Source organism: Vulpes vulpes, chromosome 6, assembly GCF_048418805.1.
Source record: "Vulpes vulpes isolate BD-2025 chromosome 6, VulVul3, whole genome shotgun sequence".
Taxonomy (NCBI): domain Eukaryota; kingdom Metazoa; phylum Chordata; class Mammalia; order Carnivora; family Canidae; genus Vulpes; species Vulpes vulpes.
Genome location: NC_132785.1, coordinates 78,390,075 through 78,400,637, shown reverse-complemented (window position 1 = coordinate 78,400,637; position 10,563 = coordinate 78,390,075).

Here is a 10,563-nt window from a genome sequence, read left to right as displayed (position 1 = left end):
TTCTCCCTCTGCCTGTGTCTCTGCCTCTCTCTCTCTCTGTGACTATCATAAGTAAATAAAAATTAAAAAAAAAATTAAAAAAAAAAAAAAGGGGGATCCCTGGGTGGCGCAGCGGTTTGGCGCTTGCCTTTGGCCCAGGGCGCGATCCTGGAGACCCGGGATCGAATCCCACATCGGGCTCCCGGTGCATGGAGCCTGCTTCTCCCTCTGCCTGTGTCTCTGCCTCTCTCTCTCTCTGTGACTATCATAAGTAAATAAAAATTAAAAAAAAAATTTTAAAAAAGGAGTCTCAGGTTTGGGAACAATAAGCCTAGAATTGATAGCTAAATCTATGAGATTAGATGAAGTTGCTTTTATTAATTATTTACTAAGTGCTAACAAGACATGTAGGAAGCACAGACGGTCTTCCTCTGTTGAGCACGGATTAGGCCATCATGTATGGTTTCTTGTGTTTAATTCTAAACTTCTATTTTTAATGAGAACATTAAGCCAACTGATTTATCAAATATATCTTTTTCAGCAAGGAACTATTTCTATTAAAAAGGCTATCAAGTTATTGAAATATTAATAGTAGTACAATATCATGTGACAAAAGAGAATGTTTTCATTGAATCTTAGGTTTTCATAATACTCAGAATTAGGTTTTGTATTTTAATAGGGGTTTAAAAAAATAAGATCCTAACTAATAAACTATGAAATGGCTTAATTAACAACTGCCTTTAATTATTTTAAGAAGACATGTCCCATTTTTTTAAGACCATGAAATAGGTTGCCAAGGCATGTTTTTCTTTTTTTTTAAGATTTTATTTATTTATTCATGAGAGAGAGAGAGAGAGAGAGGAGGCAGAGACACAGGCAGAGGGTGAAGCAGGCTCCATGCAGGGAGCTTGACGTGGGACTTGATCCCCGGTCTCCAGGATCACACTCCGGGCTGAAGGTGGCACCAAACCGCTGGCCTATCGGGGCTGCCCGCCAAGGCATGTTGTTAAATATTCTTAATTAGGTATGTTTATTAGCTGCTTAGGTAAGCATTATGGACTGGGGTAGACATGGATCTTCCTGGGGTTAGAAAAATAAATTTGACAGTCTGAGCAGACTTTAGACCAACAGACTTCCGATTTGTGTGTGTTGTGCCTTCTCATCTGCTTATATATTTACAGTGAAATTTTTCAATTGTTTACTTACTGAGTTTCATATACACTTTTGACATGGCATGTTGTAAATGACTCTAATGATTACCTTCCATTTGGAGTCTAAAGTCCAGCATGGTTTCAGGGAACTAATGTTTTATTATTGCAGATTCTCTGGCAGGAACATTCACGGTGCCCACTGTGCTTACTCAGCTTATACCGGTGACAGCTACATCTGCTTCTCCATCTGCACCTTGCAGTTTGAAGTCGATATCATTAGCTGTCTGTAAAACTGAAGAATCTGGCTGTATCTAAAGAAGAAGGACTAACTGGGTTGAAAAAAATCTCCACCTTTCTGCAGGACCTGCCACAAAATAATAGTTCTGTGGAATGATGTGGGGATTTCTTATGATTAAGTAGATTTTGAAGCTATGATTTTCCAACAGATACATTTAAACATGCCCAAAGAATACTTTTATTAAGGATATAATCACAAAATGTGTTTAATAATGATGTAGCTGTGATATGTGTCATATAAGGCTCTGTTTTTGTCATAGGTAAAACTCATTTATAAATAAAACCTAACATTACCACTACAGAGGAAGAAAACCAAATTCTTACCGTAGTATATGAGACCTGTCAATCATTGCACCTGCTACATTCAGGATGTCCTCCTGCTGGCCACCCTCTGCTGAGCTAAGCAGCCAGCCCCAGTCTCTTTCCTAAGCAAAGAGATTGGGATCACATTTTCTAAAGGCACCTAATCCACAGACTGGCTGGTGAGCTACAAAATAAGTTGGCATGAAAAACTTACCCTTGTAAGGATAATGGTAACTAACGAGACCAATTATCCTCTCGTCCTTTAAAAGTTGAATAGGATAATCCAAAGAGCAGCAGCCATTCTGTAAACAGTCGAAAAATGACAGAGAAGAAACAAGAAGTGGAAGAGGCATATTGATGGTGGAACATTAGGGCAAAGATTCATGAACTCTGGCTGGGAAATGGTTCCTATATTGCCTTGAATTTTGTAAAATAGCTATTTCTGGAATCCTTTCACTCTGATTCCCAAATGTGCCCTTACAACACCTCTCAAGAAGAATTAAACTTATTGGTGAAACAAAGATCACAGTGACCATGATGATTTATCTTTTGACCTGATATTGCAAAGAATAGGGATTCAGTACTCACAAAACTAATCAGATGAAGCAAAAGCATGGCACATTGGGACCTAGTCCCAGAAGATGCAGTATTTTATCTGTCCATCTGGTTTAGGTGTCTTTCTAACAGTATCCATCAAGATTACTAACTTACAGCTTTCTGAAGACAACAAAAGCCTTAATGGCAGTTACTTATGATTCACTCCACATCTTTGTAAATAGTATATTGAGTGAGTAGGATTGTGAGCCATAATTATGAAAGCTATTGTATTTTGTCTCTGTCCCTTGAAACTTGTTCCATGTGTGTACTTTCCCACCCCTCAGCCACTTGATGGAGACGGTAGCAGGCTGATCATTTTTGGGTGACTCTTACCAAATTGACTTGAAGATCACTCCAAATCACGGACATAGCCCCACTGTGCTAGGTGGGAAATATGCACCACCTCATTTATATTTCTGCCTGATGGCCTAGCTTAGAGCTCACTTTGGAACCTGCTATCTATGTTATCTTGACATCTTAGTCCAAGCCACTTGTTGCACATTTATCCATAGGAAGAGTATGAATGGTATACACACAGACAATCCCATTGTCAGTCTCCAATTCTCTCACAGATACTTCTTAATCAACATATCTTGGGAAAAGTGCTGTTTTCTGACATTCTTTGCTCAGACTTTTTCTGGGGTCCCACCCACTCAAATCCTTCTCCACAGTCTGTTTGTGATGTATAGTTCATATTGTAGGACCTTTATTCCTTGTTTACAAGATTTGCTTATAAACTGTTTGAAGTAAACCTTAAGAACTGAATCTTCATCAATCAATTCTAATAAAAAGCTATGCTTGCCTCTAAAACACTGGACAAGGCCATTTGTCTGCTTTTCTTATTAATGAGAATGGTGGTGACACGATGCAGCAGCTTTCTGCAGAACGTTGTGTGGTTATGTTCTTCTCTGCTGCTGGGTCAGTTCTGCTCGGTGGGCATTCTCTGTGGGCTATAGGCATGGGAAGTGTGTTTGGTGATGAGAGACCTTTCCTGCCTGGAGTCAGGGCTAAACATGGACGCTCCTTTTCACAACTTGATGACACCTTGTGTAGTACCAGTAAGTGTTTCTTTGTAGTTGTAGCTAAAAAATAGCTCAGCGATATTACTATTCAATCACTTTTATGCAATAGTATGTAGGTTACCTAAGTGTTCAGAGACTAGAGATAAAAATGATTTATAGAGCAGTGCTTTGTGCTAAAAATATCGGTTGCTGATGATTCTAGAAAGTTAGAAATAGAACTCACCTACCAGTCACATATCTGCAGGGAGGGAAGCATATTTAATCATTTATCCTATCAGTGAAAGATTTGCTGTGTGTTAGATGACTCACACAACTGAGTGTATTTCTCATTTCTGAATCTTATGATTTCACAAAATTAATAAACTTCTATTTCTATCCAATTCTTTATTATTACATTTTAGAAGGATGTGAAACAAAACTTGTGAAGAGACAGGCCGCCTGGGTGGCTCAGTTGGTTTAGTGTCCACCTCTTGGTTTTGGCTCAGTTCATGATCTCGGGGTTCTCAGATCGAGCCCTGTGTTGGGCTCTGCCCTCAGTGGGAAGTCTACTTGTGAGAGTCTCTCTCTCCCTCTGCTCCTCCCCCTGTTTGTACTCTCTTTCTCCATCTCTCTCTATAATAAATAAATAAGTAAATAAATAAATAAATAAATAAATAAATAAATTCTTTAAAAAAACTTGTCAAGAGACAATTATCCTATAGTCTTTTTAAAAGATTTTATTTGTTTATTCATGAGAGACAGAGAGAGGCAGAGACATAGGCAGAGGGATAAGCAGTTTCCCGGTCGGAACCTGATGTGGGACTCGATCCCAGGACCCCCTGGGATCACAACCTGAGCTGAAGGCAGATGCTCAACCACTGAGCCACCCAGGTATCCCCCTTTTTTTTTCTGTTGAGGAATGTGTCATTACATTTCACTATTATTTTCACTTTCTACTTATTTATGGAATTGCTGAACTAGCTCTTGAATTGAGTGAACATTTGAATTCACTCTGAGTTTTTATACTAAGCCTTCAGTGAACGAAGGAGAGAATCACTAAAGGAAGAAATAAATAATATAATAAAAATTGCAAGGAGAGCATTTCAGAGAAACAGATTAGAAAATGTGTAGGATAAATTTCAATCCAGGGGACCACAGCCCGAAGGCCCTAACACTTTTTCACCTCAGGGGGGCAGTAGCTACTACAAAACTGGAAACTCAAATGATGTTTTAAGATCTTTCTCCTCCAATTTAAATTCTGAACTTCTCTAATTTTTTATGTGATTTTTTTCTATCAAAACTCATGTTTTAGTGTTTGTTATTTGAAAACGAATCCCTATACCTATCTGAAATAATTGGACCCCAAAAGTAAAAAGTAGTTGTTGAAAGGGTACAAAATTGGAGAGTATGAGTTTAGTTCCACATCATGCATGACAAGCTTTCAAAATCTGAATTCCCAGAAGAAAATTATAAATATATGAAAATTTTTATTTGTTCTGTAAATCAATTCTTTTAAAAGCAGCAATTATGGCACAATAAGAGAGGTGGGTTGGAATTTTGAGGTCACATATCATCCTAGCATCTCCAGATGTGACCACATTTTTTGGAAAAGATTTATTTTAGAGAGAGTAAGCACTCAGAGGGGAGCCTAGGGAGGGGCAGAGGTAGAGGAAGAGAGAGTCTTAATCAGACTCCATGCTGAGTGCAGAGCCCAGTGCAGGACTCAGTCTCACAATCCTGAGATCATGACCTAAGCTGAAACTAAGAGTTGGGCACTTAACCAACTATGCCACCCAGGTACTCCTAGATATGACCACATTTTTGACCTATAATTTCTTGTAGAATACTTAATATTTTGTCTGTATTTCCATCTTGGTCACAACCTATAGATTTAAGTATGATGATACCTATTCTTCAGCAAAAGCACAGCAACCATAATCAGGGGGATTGGTGACAGAAAGTTAAATTTAGTAGAAGATTCTAAAAAGTTAAGAACTCTCTCACTCTTGTTCATTTCTGCACTTGAGTGAATTATGAATTACTCATCATGTGAGTGGCAATCTTCTTTCATGAGGAGAAACAGCTTTGGTAAATGTTACAATTAGTGGGTGGTTCAGCTATTTTAAAGTATCTAGGTTTGAGTATTTGCTATTATATACAGGTGGGGTAATCCCAGAGAATTTAGATTCAGAGATATTTTTCTTTTATTATTTTTTTAGAAATAGTAGTCAAATAGATTTTCATCTAGCAAGGAGAAGAAAACAGATGTAGTTCATATCTTTTAAGGAAAAAAATCCACTGATGACATTTTTTTCCCCACTGATGTTGACTTTAAGCACAAATGTAGACAGCAAGGGTGTCAGAGTAAGGTATTTAGGGGGCACGGACACTGCATGGGTTTAAGTCCCAGTTTTGTCATTCTATAGCTGAAACACTTTGGGCCCATTGTTTAACCTCTCTGGGCCTGCTTCCTCAATTGTAAGATGGAAACAATCATAATAACTACCTCTAGGGTTATATGGGTATGAAATGATTGAGTGCTTCTAATATGCAGGGTCAGGCTTCCACGACAAGGATGACAGCCAACACTTGCAGGACATTTAATAAGTGCCAGGCATTTTTTTTTTAAAGATTTTATTTATTTATTTATTTATTTATTTATTTATTTATTTATTTATGAGAGAGAGAGAAACTGCATATGTGATAACATGAGCCTGGGGAGGGACAAAAGCAGAGGAAGAAACAGACTTCCCACTAAGCTCAGAGCTCTGTGGGTCTCCATCCCAGGACCCTGAGATCATGACCAGACCCAAAGGAAGTACAGCACTAACTGACTAAGCCCCCCAGGCAGCGCTCTAAGTGCTAAGAATAACCTCTAAGACAGGCACTATTATCATTCCCAGTTTGCCAATGAGGAAACTAAGGCACAGGGTGGTTAAACAACCTACTCAAGATCACACAGCTACTTAGTGCTAGACAAGAGATGTTAAGTCCAGGTGGTTTGCTTCCAGAATCCCTGTTTTCTTTGTGCTCCTTTCCCTGAGGGTGATTAAAATTCCTGTGGAGCTTTTAGTGGTCCAGATCAGGGAAGTGAGCTGGTGGAGGTCACTGAGAGGACGTGACCTCCAGTTGACCGGTGTGAGGGCCCCAAGCAGTTGGAGGCTCCTCACCCCTCCTTGTCTTTCTATGTAGATTTTGCCCATCATTTCCTCTTGAGGACCTGTTTCTGCAACACAGTGGCAGTAGGTGCTAACTGAACCCAGTTAAGGCCGTCGCAGAAACTTATTTTTTACACTTGTCTTAAAGTTCGATTTGCTAGCATATAGTGTAACACCCAGTGCTCATCACATCAAGTGCCCCTCTCAGTACCCGTCACCCAGTCACCCCATCCCCCTGCCCACCTCTCCTTCCGCTACCCTTTGTTTGTTTCCCAGAGTTAGGAGTCTCTCATGGTTTATTTCCTTCCCTAATTTTTCCCACTCAGTTCCCCTCCTTTCCCTTGTAATTCCTCTCATTATTTCTTATACTCCCCATATGAGTGAAACCATATGATCCTTGTCCTTCTCCAATTGACTTACTTCACCCAGCATAATACCCTCTAGTTCCATCCACTTTGAAGCAAATGGTGGGTATTCATCCTTTCTGATGGCTGAGTAATATTCCATTGTATACAGAGACCACATCTTCTTTATCCATTCATCTGTCGAAGGACATGATGGCTCCTTCCACAGTTTGGCTATTGTGGACACTGCTGCTATGAACATTGGGGTGTAGGAGTCCCGGTGTTTCACTGCATCTGTGTCTTTGGGATAAATCCCCAGCAGTGCAATTCCTGGGTCGTAGGGTACCTCTATTTTTAACTTCTTGAGGAACCTCCACACTGTTTTCCAGGGTGGCTGTACCAGTTCGCATTCCCACCAACAACTTGAGAGGGTTCCCTTTTCTCCACATTTGTTGTTTCCTGTCTTGTTAATTTTCCCCGTTCTCACTGGTGTGAGGTGGTATCTCATTGTGGTTTTGATTTGTATTTCCTTGATGGCAAGTGATGTGGAGCATTTTCTCATGTGCTTGTTGGCCATGTGTATGTCTTCTTTGGTGAGATTTCTATTCACGTCTTCTGCCCATTTCATGATTGGATTGTTTGTTTCTTGGGTGTTGAGTTTGATACGTACTTTATAGATCTTGGACACTAGCCCTTTGTCTGATAGGTCATTTGCAAATATCTTCTCCCACTTTTAAGATTCTGGCGAGTGGGTGCAGAGCTCTCATCCACCTGTGGCCACCCAAGACAAGCTTTGTAAGTTCCCTTGCTTATTATAATGGCCACCTCCCAATCTGGAGTGGCCTGCCTCTGTTTTCAGTCTCTCCTCACCCTCTATGAATGGGAGCCAGCTTACAATGAGATATCACCTTACACCAGTGAGAATGGTGAAAATTAACAAGAGGGGAAACAACAAATGTGGAGAAAGGGGAACCCTCTTGCACTGTTGATGGGAATGTGAACTGGTACAGCCACTCTGGGAAACTGTGTGGAGGTTCCTCAAAGAGTTAAAAATAGAGCTATCCTACGACCCAGGAATTGCACTGCTGGGATTTCTTTCAAATATACAGATGCAGTGAAATGCCGGGACACCCGCACCCCAATGTTTATAGCAGCAATGTCCACAATAGCCGAACTGTGGAGGGAGCCTCGGTGTCCATTGAAAGATGAATGGATAAAGGAAGATGTGGTGTACGTATACAATGGAATATTACTCAGTCATTAGAAACGACGAATACCCACCATTTGCTTCAACGTGGATAGAACTGGAGGGTATTATGCTGAGTGAAGTAAGTCAATTGGAGAAGGACAAACATTATATGGTTTCATTCATTTGGGGAATGTAAAAAATAGTGAAAGGGATTAAAGGGGAAAGGAGGAAAATGAATGGGAAATATCAGTGAGGGTGACAGAACATGAGAGACTCCTAACTCTGGGAAACAAACAAGGGGTGGTGGAAAGGGAGGTGGGTGGGGGGTTGGGGTGACTGGGTGATGGGCACTGAGTGGGGCACTGGATGGGATGAGCACCGGGTGTTATGCTATATGTTGGCAAATTGAACTCCAATAAAAAAATATACAAAAAAAATATGCAAAGGGTCATTTGGTCATCACTGACTTCTGGCTGGAAGGCAATCCCACTTGATCTCTCCTCACTGTGCATCACTTCTGTAACTTCTGGGCTGTTTCTCTTGGTGATGCTCCGGGAGAGCCAAGCTATGATCCTTTGCTGATGAGGCTCCCACATGTGCTCACTCTGGTCCTCCTGACCTTCCCAAAGTCAGCTCTTTCCCACTGACCACTGGCTTTGGGCCATGGCCTCTCTAAACTGAGATGACCTCTATGAATGGGAGTGTGCTAATTTTCAAATACCTTCTGCACCTTTAAGGAGATTGAAACCTCTTGTGACTCTTTCCAGCTCCCTCCCTGTATCCAGGTACACCTGAGCTGGGGTGAGGCTCTGTTCTCTCAGGCCTTCTCCACACCACTATCTACTTTACTGTAGTCATCTGTAGAACAGAGATCCAGGAAGGAACAAAGACTCCATCAAGCCTCTTTTGTTTTTTATTTATTTTATTTTTTTGAGGGTTTAAAAAAAGTTTTTATTTGAGAGAGAGAAAGAGAATGGGTGAGGGAGACAGAGGGAGAGAGATGAGTGGATTCCCTGCTGAGTACAGAGCCAGACATGGGGCTCAATCCCATGAGATCATGACCTGAGCTGAGTCAGATGCTTAACTGATTGAGCCACCCAGGCGCCCCCAAACAAGCCTCTTTTGGCTGGGCATTTACACTTACTTGGATCTCTATGACTTATCCCCTCACTAAGCACTTTGATGATGCTGGGTTGAGACACAAGGCCTCACACTCATGTCCTAAATCTCCCTCTTTTACTACTACGCATCTCCTACTTTCCTCTCTTCCCAGGCTCCTGATTTCCTTATTTTTTAATGGAGATATAGTCCATTTCCCCCACTATTGTTGCCATCAGCATTGTCATGACCACTGAGAGTGTACATCACATTCCCAGGCTCTGGTACTATGTCAGATATGTGTAGGAAAGAGAACATTGGGACCTGCAAGAAACTCTAATGAGAAATTCTCTGTCAAGAGTTTAGGGGGGGTCATTTCAATTGGGTAATTTCTTCTTCCAATTAATACACTGGGAAAATATAGTAGGTAAAGCTAGTAAGATGGATGGGAGTCAGATTTTGAAGGGCGAGGTTTGATCTGAGCAGAAAAGTCTGAAGGGTGGTAAGGCTGGATGTAATCAATGGGGAGGGATAGATGGGAAGGACTTGTGCTCATTCAGGCAAGACGACTGATGCTTGGAGGAGGGTAGTGGAAGTGGTGGGACTACCTGGAGATTGCTTGTGGGAGGGACAGGAGACAAGTGGCCTGTGCTCAGAGGTATCTTACTGTAGCTAGGAAATTTGCATTCTTTATTTTTTAAGAACTTTATTGGGTGTGTTTGATATATAAAAATTGAATGTTTTTAAGGTGTGCAACATGATGTTTTGATATATGTATACATTGTGAAAAGATCACCACCATCTAGCTAAGTAATTTATCCACCGTCTCTAGATAGTTACCATTTTGTATCTGTGTGTGTGGTAAAAGATTTAAATTGAGATCTACCATCTTGGTGAATTTCATGTATGCAATGCAGTATTGTTGCAATTTCCTTCTTTTTTAAGGCTGAATAATAGTTCAATGTTATATATATTATATGCACATACACACACACACACACACACACACACACACAAAATGAACTATTATTCAGCGTCAAAAAACAAGGAAATCCTGCCATTTTCAACAACATAGATGAACCTAGAAGATATTTCTCTAAGTGAAATGAGCTAGAGCCAGAAAGACAGATACTGCATACTTATTCTTTTTTTAAAAAATATTTTATTTATTCATGAGAGATACAGAGAGAGAGGCAGAGACATAAACAGGGAGAAGCAGGCTCCCTGTAGGGAGCCCAAAATGGGACTCGATCTCAGGACTCCGGAATCACACCCTGAGCCAAAGGCCGATGCTCAACCAGTGAGCCAACCGGGTGCTCCTGCATACTTATACTTAAAGATACTTTCCCAGTGAAGTCTTCCCTGACTTCCCATGGCTTGTACCAGTACACCGTTGATACTATACTTTTTTTTTTTTTTAACTGTATCTGTCTTTCCCACTAGAAC